We start from the raw sequence: 19,283 nt of genomic DNA, 5'->3' as shown, positions 1-19,283 counted from the left end.
TGAATCTGATGTCTGCTGTCGAGCAATTGCATGTAGGTGAAACAAGGACCTATGTGGTACTAAATGCTTTGTTGTGGCCTTGTGGCTACTGAGTGGATTTTTATAGTGAAAACTGAAGCAGGAGTTATATTCTAAGAAATGGTAGAAAGCAGATGAATGAGTTAGGGGGTTCATTGTAACACTGATGTTGCCTGGAATGCTCACTAGTAAATGCCCACTGGTCTGTAGGTATTAATCCTGTAGCAATATAAATTCTCAAAATGAGAATGCAAAAAAGTCACCGGGGAATCTTATAGAAAGCAAAAATAATCATGAGGTAGTAAATATAAAAAGGGAACAGGGGTGAACACAGTATTTCAAAATCAATAAAAGAAAATTTAACACAATCACAAACTGATATACCATTAATACATTTATTCAGCAGCACTGATCTCTCAGATGTTTATTTATACTCAAATTTTATACAAAATCAGTGAGTTCTCATCTCATGACTTTAAATGTAGATACTCTGCATATGACTCAGATATCTGGATCCATACTTATCCTCCAATAATGTAAGGACGACCACCAAACAATGCTTCAAACAATGGCACATAGGTTTGCACATACTACAAACAGAAAGAAACAATATATATACACATTACCAACTGATGATTCCATTCACACAATAAATCATTTCCAAAATTAAAAAAGGAAGTTATTTACCTGAGATGCATTCACTGGCTGTGAGGGAAACACCAAGTAGCGACTCTGAAGCTGTAACAGATTTCTTGGTTTTAAACAACAAATAACAGAAGGCGAGTAATACAGTTAACACAGTGCCTAGATGAATTTGTATGCTAATTTATTTTACCATGATTACAGAAATGATTCATCTTCGATGTACATCTAATGGACACGTGAGACATTATTATGTAGAATGATTATTCTATGCATCTACTTTTTTCACATATCCATTATGGCAAACAAATTTATGGAGACTCAGTTACTTGGATAGAATGCTGCATTACACATAATGGACTCCAGGACTGATAGGGATACTGAACATGTATGAAGAAGGATGACACAAATGGTCACAGGTTTGCTTGACTCATGGAAAGTGTGATGGAAATCTTAAAAAAGCTGGAGTGGTAGATGCTTGAAAACAGACAGCAATTATACCACAAAAGCCCACTTAAAAATATTCAGGAGCAAGTATTAAGTAAAAATTATGGCGATATTTTTCTTCCTCCTTCATGTTAGTCCCTTAGGGACAGTGAAGATGAGGTTACATTAATTACTGCATGCACAAAGGCATTTCAGCAATACTTTTCTCCAGACCTTAGACATGATTGGAACAAGAAGAAACTGTAACATATAGTGCCATGTAAGTAACTTCTGACATTCACTTCTCAATGATTTTCTGAGTATGTATCTGTATGCAGAAAAGTGCTTGATTTATATGGCTACTGAGCAAATACAAATGGCTGGTCACTAACCTGCTCTGCAAACAGCATGGTGTATACAAGTCTGCTACCCACTAAATCAACTATATCAGTGTTGATGCAAACAAAGTAACCATCAAGTGCAATGTTGTTGAAGACTTACTGGCTCTGCCGGAGTCTGTCAGCTCATAAACTGGTCATGTCAATCCCAGACTATGAGATTAAAAGGTACGCAGATCTACTATGTTCATAGCTCTGCTAAGATGTAAACTCATGTGCCTCACCAATATTTTTGAGCTCTATAAAGTTAGTGTACCATGCATAATGCTGTCATACACCCTATAATCATGTATAAGATCATGTGACGCTTGTGTTATGACCCAGGTGGAAGAATACTGAGAAGTAAAAATATTACACAAACTGAAGGAGTCTTAGACAGAACAGCAACATGTGTAACCCCAGCATGCTGGGGAATGTGGTACAGCAACTCATTTTAGATTATGGTGCAAGAGGAGATAGCCAGAGTTGCAACTAAAATGGATGTTTATTTAGTTGATGATTGATTTCAGGCTATGCGCATTCTCAAACTAACTAATGTTTGCAAAATAATGTGTCTGTCCAAAATAGCAGTAAATAAAGTGGGTACATATGTGTATGGTCCAACTAATGTTTGTTATTGACACTGCTTTAAGCAACACTTGGTAATAACATTGTTAGTGTCAAATAACCAACTTCTCTAGTGACTCATTGCTTCAGTAGGTCAGCATACAAAGTGCTGCATGGCCACATGTAACTTGAATTATGGGATAGGTGTAACGAAATTCTGAAAATTTGTGTGTTCGCTAACACTATAGAAACTTTAACTTATCAACATTTTTAAGTTGATTTTTAAAACTATACTACTTGTTAAATTCTAAAGGGAAGAACACTATTAAAAATTGTGGGATAATATATTGTACTCTTGTGACACTGGGCTTTCTCATTTGCTTCTCTATGAAAATAATTAGTTTGTCTTTTTCGATAGTATAGAACACACTGTTTAAAGAAGAAAAATCAGACCATTTCATAGATATAAGTGGATAGAAGAGTCATAATTTTAAATTCCTTAAAAATTTTTGTACAGGAATTTGTAGATGCAGTCCCTTTTTGTTATTCTTATTGCACATTTTTGGATAGTGAATGAGCATTTTGCTGAGCTTGAATTACCCCAAAATAAGATATCATCTCACAACAGACTGTGCCTAAATGCATAATACAAATACAAATGTTTTATTCCATCTTTGAGCATATTTACATGCAATTGGTGTCATCAGTGTTAACACAATAATATTAATGATAATAATAATATAAACTTGGACACATGTCATTAACTACAATATACTATCCAAGATGGATATAATACAAATGTATGCATATGTCAATAACAACAATAAGTTTCCTGACAGATCAGTTACAAGATAAATGAACCACGTAGTTCAGTGAAAGACAAATAAATAATCAAATAGATAATTAACAAGAAGTCATGAAACAGTAATAAAAAAGTTGCACGGTGTAGCATATGTATAGTTTGCAGTTAATTTATTGTTCATTCTTAGAAGGATAGTGGGTCATTTCACATTACTGTTTATTCACTGCAGTAGTTTTTAACCATTCTAAATACATAGGAGCCTTTAATTAGCTTTTTATGGAGTACTTCTTAATGTTTATCTCACTTTAGATTCCCATGTAAACAAATTCCTAAAAATTTCGTGTTTGGAATTTGTAATTCTTCACAATTATATTGGGTTTTTTATTATTTTGTATGTGGCTGAAATTCAGTCATTTTTTTTCTCATTTAAAAATAAACAGCTACCCCTAAACTATTTATCTGCTTCTCCTGTTGTTTTTTCTATTTTTTGTGCAAGTCAGTCTCATTCTGAGCTTTAGTAAATGACTTGTCCTGTCAGCAAAAACTACAGCATCAGTTTTTATGAAATAGCTTGACAAGTCATTCATGCATTTCGAGAACAATATGAGTCCCAGCACCAAACCTTAGGGTACTAAGTAACTTTCTTATAGCCAGAAAAATATGAGTTACCATTGTGAACTATTTCTACTTTCTGGTATCTGCCAAATAAGTATGATGTAAACCGTGTGTGAGCAGTACCATGAACTCCAGAGCAATAGTTGAGCAATATTTTATGATCAATAACATCAAATGCCTTGGATAAATCTAGAAACATCCACAGTTGACATTATTATGAACTATGGAATTTAGAACAAATTTAGGAAATTATATGGATAATGTATCTGTTCTTTTGGACATGTCCGAAAGAACAGATACCATCTTCATATAGTTAAGGCTAACTAGCCATTGACCTTCTTCTTGTGTGCTGGATGCACACGCATTGCCTGAATTCTTACAGGACTCGGTAAGATTGCCTGCTGCGAGTAATGAGTGTAGTGGGCAGGGGCACTACGAATGTAGTGTGTGGATATTATGTTGGGAATGTGGGTCTCACAGGGAGTGCACAAGGGATAAATCCCTGCAGTTGCACTATCCTCTATGCTCTCAGTGGCTTAGATGTATAGAGCGTCTGCCATGTAAGCAGGAGATCCCGGGTTTGAGTCCTGGTTGGGGCACACATTTTCAATTTCCCCATTGATGTATATCAACACCTGTCGACAGCTTAGGGTCTTGAGTTAATTATCGTTTCATTTTAGGAAATTATGTATGGATTTTACAATTGATCTATTTTTTCTAAAGCCAGTTTGTTGACTGACAAATTTTCTACCTGTGTTCAGGAAAGCAGAGTCTTTTGTTCATTACTCTACCTAATTTTTGTGATATAAGATAACATTGTATTTTTTTACATCCTAAGGATCACTGTTTTTATATAATGGTTCTATAACTGAAACCTTAAGTTTTCTAGGGAAAGTATCAGTGCTGAAAGAAGTATTAATAACATCCACAAGCAGAAAAGCAATACATTTGTTGTGTTTACTGACTCTATGTGGCAAGCCATCAGTCCCACCAAACAATTAATTCTTTAGTTTGCTGACTGTGTTTTCTACATCTTGTATGATTAAAGCATCTGAAAACATAGTTTTAAGATATATAGAGATGTTACGATTAATTGTATTATGACTTTGCATTTCTATAAGTTTTTGTACTACACATGTATAATAACAGTTGAATATATTGGTAATCTGTAAAGGAACCTTAATAATTTTTTTTGCCCTAACTATTAATAACTGTGTTTTTGTTTTTATTTTGATTTTGGTTAGATTTATACTGACTACTTTCTAAACTGATTTCATTTTTTGTTACCCTTGTTTCCACTAATATATGAATCATTCTTTAACTTTTTTTGCTGTAGTAACTACTTTCTTGTACAATTTCCTGTAACAGTTAACATTCTGTTTCAGAGCTAGATTTAGCCTTGCTAAATTACCTAACTTGCTGTCACTCTATAAATTTTATTATCCCCAAGGTTATCTTTGTCTCAGTTCTGCTTTTAGTTTCATTTTCTCAAGATGGAATTCAGTTTCACAGTTATATTTGTAACAAGTTAAAATTCCCTCAAACTTGGTGTATGCATTGTCATGTTTATTCAAACCCAGTTTAAATTTTTTAATAAAGAATTAAAAATTCTAATGTTGTCCTCATTAATACATTTCCTGTCAATGTATTTCTCTCTTATCCTATAATTTGTACTGAATATATTATTTCTACTAAGTTTTAAAAGTTTTATTGCTTTGTGATCTGTGAATCCAGTGTCAATCACTTCTACAACATAATCTACTTTTTTCCAAATCAAAAACTATTTGATCAATTATGGTTCCAGAGCTCTTTCCATGTCTACATTCATACACATGTACATCTTATTCCTCTGAAACACAATAGAGAAAGTTTGTTTATGCAAATTATCTTGCTTTGACCACTCAACACAGAAGTACTGAAGCTGGTGAAGGAATACTCTCTGAAGATCTAAGTAAAATGCATGAATATTTCAAAAGCGGAGATTAACACCAAATCCAACAAAGGCTGAAGTTAGGCACTTTCAACTTAACAATAGAATGGCCAATGCAAAGTTACATGCCACCATTAACAGTCAAGTCTTCCACCACCAAGATTTCCCAAAGTATCTAGGAATAGCTCTTGACAGAACTTTGTTGTACAAGAAACACATAGAAAACACCACAGCAAATCTGAGACCATGCAGTAAAATCAAATAACAGTTGAATGGTACTTGATGGGGTGCAAGTGCTACAACACTAAGATGTTCTTCCTTAGGATTCATCTACTCTGCTGCTGAATGCTGTGTCTTAATAGTTCACATCTGACAAAAATCAATGTTTGGCTAAATGTGGCAATGAGGACAATAACAAGTGCATTAGATCTACTCCTCTTCACTGGTTACCAACTCTAAGCCACACAGCATTACCAGATCTTAAAGCCCTTCTCAAGGAGAATGAAAAATTAATTAAAATCCCACAGCTCCCAATCCACTCTGATGTGCCTGCACTTAAAATAAGTCAATTTAAATCCACTTGCCTATCATAGTGGCAGAATCAGTGCAAGTAGTGGATTTCAACAACAGCAGCATTATATACATGGAATAATATTGTCCATGAGGAATATCAAATTCTCATAAGACAGCACAAGACCAACCAGCATGGAATTACCATGATGTGCTTGGAAAACAATTAATAGAGTTCATACAGGTATGGCACCTGTGCAGAAAATCTCTGTCAATTGACAAAGGATTCACCTTCTCAATATGGCCGCCGTAATGAACATCAGACAATCAAACACATTGTAATAAGCTATAGCAGATGAACTTACGCTGAAAATCTAGAAGATTTCTTCGAAGTGACAGAGACAGCCTCAGATTGATTGAAAATTTAGATATTAATTTGTAGATTTAATTGTTTAATTCTCTTTATTTTGTAAAAGTATGCAATTCTTGAATATTAGTTGCAGTTCCTTTTGTACTGCCATATATTAAAAAAATAAATATAATGGGACAGCTGAAAATGATAAGGGTGTTTAGTAAATGAAGGAGATATTTATGTCAAGTCAACAGCACATATGATCTGTGGAGATGACAGATGGCACAGTAACTAACACAGCAAAATTGTCCAAGCATTCCAAGATTTCTCAGTTTTAGTATAGTTCAAGATATGGATCAGGAACAATGTAAGTATCTAACAAAAATAATGACATTTTGGAATTAATGTCAGATGAGATATATTGGATTTCTCTCCTAATAGCTGTTAAGTGCATTTTCTCTGGCATTTTGGCTATATTTGGAATTTCATTTTTGCAATACATAGCTGGTGTCAACCCAGACAAATACTACTCATTACATATGACATGCAGTGCCCAGCATCAGTGGAAAAAGTCGATTTGTTTCTTGTACAAAAGAATTTTTTGAAATGGAATTTTATGTTCTGGACAACAGAGTAGTTTCTAAATACAGCAATATTTAGCTTAGTAGCAACAGCTAAACACAAGGAATAACCAGTAATACAACAACAGTTGAGTAGTACTACCACATTATGGCAGAAAAAGGGTAGCACTACAGTCAAGAGACCGGTCTACACTGACAAAATTCAACTCCCATATGACAGTAGCACTGGGATGGACAATTTTAAATTCAAGTCATTGATTACTTAATTCAGTGAATCCTTCCTAACAGTAACTAAAAATACAGGGGAAAAAGGTATTATCAAAAGCAGATCTATTAGACTTCCTTAGACAAGCGAAGCATGCTCCACAACTGGACTTCAGTTTTGCCAAATCAGTTATTCAAGAAATCACAAAAATTATTAGGTCACTGGAAACCAGAGGCTCTTCAAAGCTACAATTGTATTTCAGTCAAATTGCTAAAATCTTGTGGTGACTTGGTGTTGCAATCTTTAGTGACCCAAACCACTCACTGAGTCATATGTATTTCCAGAAAGAACCATTTATAAACGTGCAGGTAAGTGAGGGTAAGTCAATAAATGTCTGCACTTTCATTCTAATCATTTTTCAGTTGGCAGCATGGCTCAGTACACTCATCAGACACTAGATAGCATCATTCTATTTGGCTTTAGAAGTGTCATATTACTTTTCTCTGTGCTGTTGTTCCACCACTTCCAATTTGTACAGATGAAGAATAACATTGTGTAATCCATTTTTTGTAAGCTCAGGATGTAGCAGCAGCTGACAGCCATAGAAGATTTTCAACACAATACAGGGACAATGTTGTATTATGGTGTAGTGTTTACTAGTGGACTGAACAATTAAAAGATTGGCTAAGCAAATGTGAAGGGTAAGGAGATAGCAGGACATTCAGACACATTCACTACTGATGCCACCATTGAGCAAACCTGTGACCTGATTTTGATTAACTGATATGTGATTGTTGATAAAGTGGCAAACCAATTGTGTATTAATAATGGTTCCGCATATAACATTGTCCATAAAGGCATCAATTTTCAGGAGTCAAGAGTCCACCCTTTGTAGGAAAAATGATTCTCACAGTTTTTTGGGTTGCACAAGGGCTAATTATGGAATATTTCCTAGGCGTAAATGTTTGGGTGATATGCTTTGCAACAAGATGGAGCCTGCAATTCACAACAAACACTAAAGTCTGTTGTCAACCAGTGTTCTTGTTTTGGATGACAACACATGTCTACATAATGCTGCCCACACCATTCAGATCATTCAGAAGGTAGAAGATGAGGTAATGGTGGGAGTACAGCTTGAGGACAGGTTCTGAGTTATGTTTGGGTAGCTCAGTCATAAAGCACTTGCTCATGGAAGACTAAGATCATGAGTTTGAGTCTTGGCCCAGCAAACAGTTTTAATCTACCATGAAGTTTCATATCAGCAAACACTCCACTGCAGAGTGAAAATTTCAGTATGTTAAAGTTTGTTCAATATCACAAAGTGCTCTCATTATCAAATGCTGGATGAGTATAGACTGGGTAATTTGTGCTCCAGTGCAAGCACAAGTTAGTTTTTCATGCATCTTGATGTTTATGACATCATGTTTCCTGAACTGCATGACACAATTTTGCAGGTTCATTTGATGGTATACGTGGACACTGTATACAAGACATGTCGTGAATAGAGTTAGGAGCAAAGAAGTAAGAAATTAAAATGTAATTCTTGGAGTTGAAGTTTTACTACATGAACAATGAAAATGTAGTAAGAAAATAACCTTTTTCCTTTTTAACAATGTAGAAAAAAAAAAGATTGCAATTACTGTAAAGAAGACACGTCAAGTTGCAGTCAGGCACAATTAAAAGATACTCACATATAGCTTTTGGCTAGAGTCTTTATGAGTAAAGAAGTGACACACACACACACACAGCATGCATACATACAATCAAGAAAGTACACCCCATGCATGTACGACTGCCAGTTCCAGCATTTCTTTTTGTTATTATGTGGGGATGACAGTGAGAGAAAGTTATGTAAAAGTTTGAAATAGCATGTAAAGTTTGTTGAAAGTTGCTAAGTGTTCTTATTCTCAAATATAGTCTGAGTAATTTGTTTGCTGTGAGATACACTGCCTCAAGATATATACACAGATTCTAACCGTAGTATGTGTCTAACTGTGTTAAGTCTTTAATAGAAGATTATGCACCTCAATGAGTTGACTATTACAGCATTTTAGCTTTTCAAATTCGATCAGTATTATGCAATATGGAAAACCAAATATTTGTTCCCCTGTAAGCCATTAGATAGGAACCATGCATCAAGAACCATGAACTGGGTTGGCCATTTAGTAATGCAGATTGCAGACAAGTGAACATTCAGAAGCATTATTGATATCTCTGCTACATCAGAGCTCCATTTCCATGGAACTTAAACATACTGTAGCCTTTGTAAAGGCTTTTATGAAGTCATTCCTGCCACCTGGAATCTTCTTATTTGGTAATTACTCATAATGTGTTCTGCTGTTTGCCACATTGTGACACAATCACATTGTGGGCTGCATACAATGAATCAATTAAAAATGGATACTTTGCAATCTATGATGCCTGCTCCTGATGTGCTTGAGGTAGTTCAAGATGTTTCTTGTCAACTGAATACCTTTGTATAGTACAGTTGGGTCAGTCTTATTCTCCAGCCCTTCTTCAACAAACAGTGTCATTTTGTTCTCCAGTGCTTCTCTGATCCAAGGAGTAGGTCAGTGGACACTTGTTGAGAACCCATATATGCCTTCTAGATTAAAGCTTGATATGTGGAAAGCTAAAAAGAATTTTGTTGATTGGAAGGTTACTAGAAAGTGATTTGTCATGTGCATTACTCTATTCTTGACCCATCTGTAATCTGACATCAGCTGGTACTATGTCAGATAAGACATGAAAGCAGGAAACTAATGTTGATTTCAGTGTGCCAGTGATAATTCCTATTTTGTCATTGGAATGAGTTGACACCAGAGATTAGAAGTTTAAAATAGTACACATGTACTAAATCAGAGTGCAACTATAATTTGCTGCTGCTGCACTGGCACCAGTGAACGTGGCAATGAGTGACTAATGTGAACTGTTAGGGAGGGGCATGGGGCAAGATACTCAATGTATGAGTGTGTGTGTGTGTGTGTGTGTGTGTGTGTGTGTGTGTGTGTGTGTGTGTGTGTGTTTGTGTTTGCACACCCAGAATATTCCAGGTAAGTTCAAGTTCACCAAGCAGTTACAGTGCAACTGTTTGAATGTTGCTGCTGGTGGCAGTTGGAAACATGATTTCATAGTCACAAAGTCTACAGAGTTGTGGTAATATGTGTCAAGTGGAATTAGGGAGAGAAGTGACACTGCTACAGAGACAGCTGTTGTTTATATTATATCTTGTGGTTTAATTGTTGTAATTACAAAAAACTGTGCTTTAAAATTTTTTAGAAATTAAGCACTGACTGACATTTTCCTACTGTGACACTTATGAATAAATTTTAACATACTATCCAGTAATTCAGTGGCTCTAGCTCAGCATATAGTACATTTCAGCATAAGCAGTCATACATTTGATCGTCCAGTATGCTGAAGTAAAATCAATGAAAATGACATAAGCTTTCTGGCTTCTTTGGAAGCCTATTTCAACAAATGAAATTAGACCTCCACATACCATGGACCTTGCCAATGTGGAACGGCTTTTCCTCTCTAATGACAGAGTAATTGTACTAAATGTGCAACCACATCAGAAGCATGTATGTGGAGAAGTCACACTAGCATGTAGTTCCTGAAAAAGGGCAACAACTTTTTCAGCAGTTGCTGGGGCAGCAGACTGGATGCCTGTCTGGCCTTATAATATTAGCTCTTATGGCCTTAATATGTTGGTATTGCGAATAGCTGAAAGCAAAGAGGAAACTAATGTAGTTATACACACATCAAAAAAAGTTTTTCATCATCTCGGTTCTGAGATTTCCGGAACCTCTACAGAAAATTGGAATAGAGATCAACAAAAGCATCACTTCCACCCTTTTTATTGCTCATGAAAACCACACACTGTATGCTGTGCCACCATACAGCAAGACCTTCAGAGGTGGTGTTTCAGATTGATGTACACATCTGTACCTTCAATACCCAATAGCATGTCCTCTTGCATTGATGCATGCCTGTATTCATTGTGGCATACTATCCACAAGTTCATCAAGGCACTGTTGGTCCAGATTGTCCCACTTCTCAATGGCAGTTCAGCATAGATCCCTCAGAGTGGTTGCTGGGTCAAGTCCTCCATAAACAGCTCTTTTCAATCTATCCCAGGCAAGTTTGATAGGGTTTGTGCCTGGAGAACATGCTGGCCACTCTAGTCGAGCGATGTCATTATCCTGAAGGAAGTCATTCACAAGATGTGCAGTGTGAGGGTGCAAATTGTTGTCCATGAAGACAAATGTCTTGCCAATACGCTGTCGATACAGTTGCACTATAGGTTGGAGAATGGCATTCACATATCGTACCGCCATTATGGTGCCTTCCATGACCACCAGTGGCATGCGTCGGCCCCACATAATGCCACCCAAAAACAGCATGGAACCTCCACCTCACTGGACAGTGTGTCTAAGGCATTCAGCCAGACCATGTTGCCTCCAAACACGTCTCCAACGATTGTCTGGTTGAAGGCATATGCAACATTCATTGGTGAAGAGAATGTGATGCCAATCCTGAGCTGTTCATTTGGCATGTTGTTGGGCCCATCTGTACTGCACTGCATGGTGTTGTGATTGCAAAGAAGGACCTTGCCATGAACGTCGGGAGTGAAGTTGTGCACCATGCAGCCTGTTGCAAACAGTTTGAGTTGTGACACAATGTCCTGTGGCTGCATGAAAAGCATTATCCAACATGGTGGCATTGCTGTCAGGGTTCCTCCAAGTCATAATCTGTAGGTAGTGGTTATCCACTTAAGTAGTAGCCCTTGGGCAACCTGAGCAAGGCATGTCATCAACAATTCCCTTCTCACTGTATCTCCTTCCTGTTCGAACAAAATCACTTTGGTTCACTCCGAGATGCCTGGACACTTCCCTTGATGAGAGCGCTTCCTGGCACAAACTAACAATGCAGACATGATTGAACTGTGGTATTGACCATCTAGGCATGGTTGAACCACAGACAACATGTGCCGTGTACCTCCTTCCTGGCGGAATGACTGGATCTGATCGGGTGTTGGACCCCCTTCCTCTAGTAGGCGCTGCTCATGCATGGTTATTTACATCTTTGGGTGGGTTTAGCAACATCTCTGAACAGTCAAAGGAACTGTGTCTGTGATACAATATCCACAGTCAACGTCTATCTTCAGGAATTCTGGGAACCAGGGTGATGCAAAACTTATTTTGGTGTGTGTTTTTTCCAAAGACATACAGGTCTACTATACAGTTTAATTGTGATGTCATACTCTTTGGTGAAATATTCCAAAGATAATAAAGCTTCTCATTTGGATCTCCAAGCAGGGACTACTCAGGAGGATGTTGCCATTGCGAAAAACAAAACTAGTGTTCTGAGAATCAGACCACAGAATGGTAACCCCTTAATTGGGTGTGTAGGTTAGAGAATGTGAAAAGAGCAGAGGTTAGGCTATTTTTTTCTGATTTATTGCAAAACACAATGGATTTCCTTTTTGTTTACCCAGACTTGTTTTGACACCAATGTGTCAGATTCTGTGTGCATCAGTTTATTTCTGTAAAATATCGTACGAAGTTTACAATTGTTTTTCTATTTCAGATCAAAAACTATAGTATATATGTTTTGTGTAATTTGTTTTGATTGCTCACCTAAAATTACACTACATTTGAAAATGGAAATTTGTCTTTTGTGTAAGTTGGAGTTTAAAAAAACAATTTTAATTTGCAAACATGGAAAAAAACATCAACAGGTAGTTCCAATGTAAGAAAGAAAATAGATGAAGTTAAAAATATCTGAAATTAGTCAAGTATCAAGGCAGGAAGAACAGGACTTCTTGCCATGTGAGTACATGGTTACAAATACAAAAACAATTAACAATTAAGGGTAGAGCTAAAGTAGATCTAATTATGAGTAAAAGAACAGGAAAAAATGAAGGCGAGTTCTATGAACAGCATAGTGAAAGCATTATCACAGTGAAAACAGACACAAAGCAACAACCACCAAACTAGTACAAATTTGTATACCTTCTAGCTACACAAATGATCAAGAGACTGGAAGAGTCTTTGATTAAAGAAATTATTAAGATAGTTAAGGTTACAAAAAAGTAATTGTTCTGGTGAACTGGAATACCTCAGCAAGAAAAGGAAGAGAAGGAAACATAGTGGAACACAGACTTGCAGAAAAGGATGAAGTGGGAACCCACATGGAACAATTTTGTACAGAGCATAATTTAATCACTGATAACATTTGGTTTCAGAATGTTAACAAGGCTTGCATGTGGGGAAGAGAATTGGAAGGTTTCAGATAGATTATATAATGGTAAGAAATAACTTTTGAAACCAGATTTTAAATTGCAAAACATTTCTTGGGCTAGATCTGGACACTGACCATAATTTATTAGTTATGAACTGGAGATTAAAACAGAGGAAATTTGCAAACATAGGAAATTAAGGAGATGGGAACTATACAAATAAAATAAACAGAGAGGATTGAGTGTTTCAAAAGGGACATTAGACAATGATTCACTGAAATAGGTGAAAGGTATACAGTGGAGGATGAATGGATAGCTTCGAAAATGAAATAGTGGATGTAAGAGAGGCTCAAATGAGAAAAAGACTAGGCCACATGTAAATCTTTAACATATGAAATATTGCATTTAATTGATGAGAGGAGAAATTGAAAAAATTGATGTACAAAAAATTAGATTGCAGAAATTGCAAAATTTCATAGCAGGAATGGCTAGAGGAGAAATCAAAGGCAAGAATATAACTGATGCTGTGAGGTCCCTTCACTGTGATAAAACACACAGAGATTCTGGAAAAGGAATTTTGTTTATATTGAATATAAATTTAAAAGTATGAAGTCTTTTCTGTAAGTACTTTCTTGCCATGTAGCTTTGTGTAGATATGGAACATGGCTGATAAACAGTTCACACAAGAAGAGAATAGAAACTTTTGAAATGTGAAGCTATAGAAGGATACTGAAGATCACATGAGTAGATCAAACAAATGTGGATTTCAGAGTCAATTAGGAAAAAATGACATTTCTGACAGAACTTGTGAAAAAGAAGGTTAAGGTTGCTAGGACACATCCTAGAGTAGGGGGAATCATCGGGTTTGTGTTAGAAGGAAGTGACTGGGGAGGGGGGATAATATTTGTAGAGAGAGACATTGCAGCAGTTTTCTAGAATGAAGAGGTTTGCACAAGATAGACTAGTCTGGAGAGCTGCATCAAGTCAGTCTCTGGACAGAAGAACACAACAACATCAGATCTAAGATCTGGGCTGCAGTCAAATTGCAATGCTGGCACATTTTATTCAGCTGGGACAATGTAGCCATGGAGGTATGCTTATTCTATAGGCCTGAAGAAGAATTTGTCCATATGCTACCAAGGCTCTCAGATGTACACACTAAGACTGTTGATTTTTCCATTGAGATGATGGATTTATCATTAAAGGTGACACAATGAAGAAATCTGATTAAAATATTTCTGGGTGTGCTGTCATGTCATCTTATAAAGTAACTTAAAATGCTTAGATACTAAAATGACTGACATTTCAGATATATTGCTGAGACCTTCCTCAGAGACCTTGGGGTGATACACTACATTTCCGACAGCACCACAAGACCACCATCATCATCATCAAACTGATTAGTTTTTATTAGGTCTAAAATACCACTAGCTGTGGTATTCTATATATGGGTTATGCAGCTATCTGGTAACTGATAGCCCACTAAAAATAGATGACAAGCTTGTACGGGACATGTGTTGCTGCTGTCAGTTGTGCAAAAATTATGTTATTTTGCATGTGCTGTTTGTATGTCTGTCTGGTCACCTACAGCAGTGTCCTGTGAGGTCCCTTCCCTCTGATAAAACACACAGAGGTTATCAATAAACAGGACACTGGGAGCCTGTAGCTGTCCTCTCTAGTTATGTTAATAAGCTGCTTCAGGATTTTAGTTGCCTACCTGTGTGCATCCACAGCTGTTTTGTTAGTACCATGCATCCTGAAACTCAACAGGTAGTCCACAGTCATGATGGTGGTACACTAATGCCAGTCTGTGTGTTGGCCTAGTTAAACATAGTGCTCATGCAGTGTGCAGGTGCTAACAATTTTCCCAATGTAGTTGCCACAGTACACACAATAATGATGTGAGGTAAGTGCACCATCAGCAGCTCTTCTTTTATTTCATTTTTCGAGTCAAACTTCCTGTCACATTTTGTTGCTTTTCATTTTGTTTTACTGTTGTGTACATTGGATCAGAAGACATTACATAGGTATTTTAATTTGTTTTTGATATTGTCTGTATTGCTGATGCAGTGGGGTCTGATTGTGTGTCAGGGACTGAGCTCTGCTGAGCTGGATGATGTTATAGTTTTGCATGTAGGTACTAAATGATGTGGGCTAGTCTCTGGTAATGCTTCAAATGACACTGAAGTAACAGTAAGCTAATAGATGTACAATTAATCTGACATATTTGTTGAATTCTTAATGATCATGACATACTGTATAAAAGGCAGGGTAAACAAATAATGATATGCATAATAATAATAGAAATTCACTCTAACTGAACAAGTGGGTGGATGGGGGAAGGAGGGGGGGGGGGGGGAGGGGTGTAGGAACGGGAGGATCTGTACTATTTGAGGGATGAGTCCTTATAATACTTCCTCAGCTTTTCTTCTTTTGTTAAATTATTTACAAACAAGAAAAGCAATTTATCTGTATTTATGATTCACCACTTCAACAAAGGAATAGCCACAGTGTAATGTAGGAAAATCTTGTTAAACTTCTGAAATTTCAACCTAGCCATATGAGAAATGTCAGTCAGTAATACAGGTAAGCAAACTTGCAAAATATCCCATTGAATCAATTATGGGCAATCAAATACATTTAATAAGGTTTAAATGCTTGAAAAAAAAAGTTTAGCTTACTCCTCTTGGCTTGAAATGTAATATTAGATTCAAAATTTTCCTTGGTACATTATTATTTCCTCTGAGCTATTAAAATGGTTTTATTTTACAGTTATGTTTTCACTTTTGGATTTTGCAACTCTTTAATAATTGTGCAAGCAGATATCAGATCCCAAAGATATGGCAGAAGAGCCAGGGGATTGTTTTGCTGAAATCTGGTAAGGAAAGGAAAAGAATTTTAAACCAGTTTCATTACTCTGTCATTTATACAAACTGCCAGAAAAAATAATTTTAAATCACCTCCTAGCTGTAGTTGACGCCCTGCTAAGACCTCAACAAGCTGAATTTTGCCCTGGTAGAAGCTGCACTGGACATCTGTTGAATCCCAATTAGTTCATAGAAGATTGGTTTGAAGCTTGTAAAGTGGCAAGGGGTGGTGTTTGTTGACTTATTAGCGGCCTATGACACTGTCAGCTACCAGCTACTACTACTGAAGGTACACAATATGATCAAGGATTTTAGCCTAACTAGGTTCATCACAGCAATTCTGAAAAACCACAGATTGATTTTCAAGGGCAGTGCAGTCAATGGAGACTACAGAAAAAACAGTTTTTCCCAAGGAAGGTGGTTGGTTTCAAACATATTCAATACGTATACAAATGACCAACTTATGACCTCGCTCTTTCCACTCAGAGCTTAGACATTGAATCAGTGGAGAACACCCTCATGAATTCCTTTCAATTCCTATCAAGATAATGTAGCTTAAACCACACCCTTCAGAGACACAGTAGTGGGTAGATTGGGCAACAGCAACAGCAAAGAAAACAAGACTGAGTGTGATTTTGGAGAAGTCCAGATAGTCCAGCACATATTTCATTGTTGACTCTCCAGCCTCCTGTACTGCAGAAGACCTCCATCAAGTGGCCAAAGAGTATGTATCATGCATCTATGTATGTTTTTGACATCAGAATAATAATAATTCTACACTCTCCTGTAGTTTCAGTTCCCCATTTTGTCTATATATTTTATAGATTTGTTGAATTTCTCTCTGTATTTTGTTGTGTGCCACAAAGGTGCAGTCTCATGAGAGTAAGTAACTTTTTATGTATGTCATAGATTTTATAATAAAAGTTTGAAAGCTAAAGTTTGTCTGACTGTTGCTCATTGCTTCTTCTATACAGTGAGTGCCTAAATTTTCTGTCACAGTTATTTGTTAATACAAAATTAAAGATATTCAACAACAATTAGTTCATTTTATTCATTGTGAACTGGCCTTTGATTTGTTAAGAAACTGTCTGATAGCATTCTTAATGTAAGTATGATAATATACTAAACAGTTGTACAATATTTTAAACAGAAATAGTGCAGCTATTTTATAGGATGTTGCTCTTCCTGCATCGAATAAAAATAACTACTTGTGCTTCTAGTAAATTTTATAACATAAATATGGAAGATCATAATTTTATTTAAAATATATGTGGTCATCTACTTCTTTATCCGAGATGAAAAATGTTAAATGCAGTAACCTTCTAACATCATACACAACAAACATAATATTTTTTCTTTATTGTGTATAGTACTCTTCATTGTCTGAACATTTCAGTTTTCATTGCTACCAGAAACTTTTAATATGTTTGGCCAAGTTCTCTCATGTTTTCTTTTAGAAGAGTTAAATTAATGAACAGGAGAATGAACATCTTGAAATAGAATGAACTTACCTCATCATCTGCTGGAAAGGCAAAGCACATGCATGCCATTACTAGAAAAAAGAACAACATTGGTAACTTCATTCTTGCCTATGGTTCAGGACAGATACCAATATGATCAACAAATCAACTGGTCTGGTGAGCTCTAGTGTCAGGATGGGTATTTATACCCAGAACAGATAGTGTGTATGCTACTGAAAGAATTGCATCTAGCTCTCTCTCTCTCTCTCTCTCTCTCTCTCTCTCTCTCTCTCTCTCTCACACACACACACACACACACACACACACAAACACACACACACACACACACACACACACATATAGTATTAGCGTGCTGTTTGATACACATTTCATTGTGCTAGCATAGAATAGACATGTAGTAGACAAATGTATTTGTTTCCTTCAGGTGTGTCGGGCAACAGCTGTGTTGATAATGGGAACAAGGCTCCTGCCATTCTTCTCACAAGGCCATCCCTTCCCTGACTGTGGCTGTTACAGTTGTGTGTCTGCAACAGTTCTTCAGACCTTATACATCAGCAATGTTTAACACTCTGATACTAAAAAAAATTCATTGTTTCCCTCAGCTCAGCTGTTTTATATCAACAAATAGTCCTTTACATTGTGATGACAGAAACAAAAACAAATGTCAGTAGTATTTTGAGAATGAATGGTAACAGTTAGGATTTTTAATCTGTGCACCCCTATACAAATACCAGTACCTGTTTCTTCCCTTCTCTGTTTATGTGAAAGTCAGGCAATGTGAATTTATTTCTGTTCAGTCAATATTAAAAAATTTACAGTGATTCTCCTTTTGTTTGCATTTCTTAATTCACTGATTGTCTATGTCACACACTGTGTCCCAGGAGGAATGGTAAATATACAGGAATTAACAGGAATGGTCATTCCAAGCAAATTTTGGGAGGAGATAGTATGGACCAAGACAAGAAAAAATTGTCCAGCAAGCATAGGCTCTAAAATGCATACCCTAAGAGTTGTGAGCACTTGTTCATTGGAGGAGATATGTTCCACAGTAGTGATAGTTCTTGTTGTTGTTGTGGTCTTCAGTCCTGAGACTGGTTTGATGCAGCTCTCCATGTTACTCTATCCTGTGCAAGCTTCTTCATCTCCCAGTACCTACCGCAACCTACATCCTTCTGAATCTGCTTAGTGTATTCATCTCTTGGTCTCCCTCTACGATTTTTACCCTCCACGCTGCCCTCCAACACTAAATTGGTGATCCCTTGATGCCTCAGAATATGTCCTACCAACCGATCCCTTCTTCTAGTCAAGTTGTGCCACAAACTTCTCTTCTCCCCAATTCTATTCAATACTTCCTCATTAGTTATGTGATCTACCCATCTCATCTTCAGCGTTCTTCTGTAGCACTACATTTCAAAAGCTTCTATTCTCTTCTTGTCCAAACTATTTATCGTCCATGTTTCACTTCCATACATGGCTACACTCCATACAAATACTTTCAAAAATGACTTCCTGACACTTAAATCTATACTCGATGTTAACAAATTTCTCTTCTTCAGAAACGCTTTCCTTGCCATTGCCAGTCTACATTTTATATCCTCTCTACTTTGACCATCATCAGTTAATTTGCTCCCCAAATAGCAAAACTCCTTTACTGCTTTAAGTGTCT

The 19,283-nt window shown here is 36.6% G+C and overlaps 1 long non-coding RNA gene across 1 annotated transcript; it reads right to left on the bottom strand.

The window, feature by feature from the left end:
• Positions 1 to 399: 399 nt before the first annotated feature.
• LOC126481454 (uncharacterized) lies at positions 400 to 17,804 on the bottom strand. The gene is made up of 3 exons (XR_007587565.1): positions 17,648 to 17,804; positions 706 to 756; positions 400 to 608 (listed from the first exon to the last, which is right to left on the bottom strand). It is a non-coding gene; the product is annotated as an uncharacterized LOC126481454 (long non-coding RNA).
• Between the last annotated feature and the right edge of the window lie 1,479 nt (positions 17,805 to 19,283).

This window comes from Schistocerca serialis, chromosome 5 (assembly GCF_023864345.2).
Source record: "Schistocerca serialis cubense isolate TAMUIC-IGC-003099 chromosome 5, iqSchSeri2.2, whole genome shotgun sequence".
Taxonomy (NCBI): domain Eukaryota; kingdom Metazoa; phylum Arthropoda; class Insecta; order Orthoptera; family Acrididae; genus Schistocerca; species Schistocerca serialis.
This window is presented reverse-complemented; position numbering and strand designations above follow the sequence as displayed.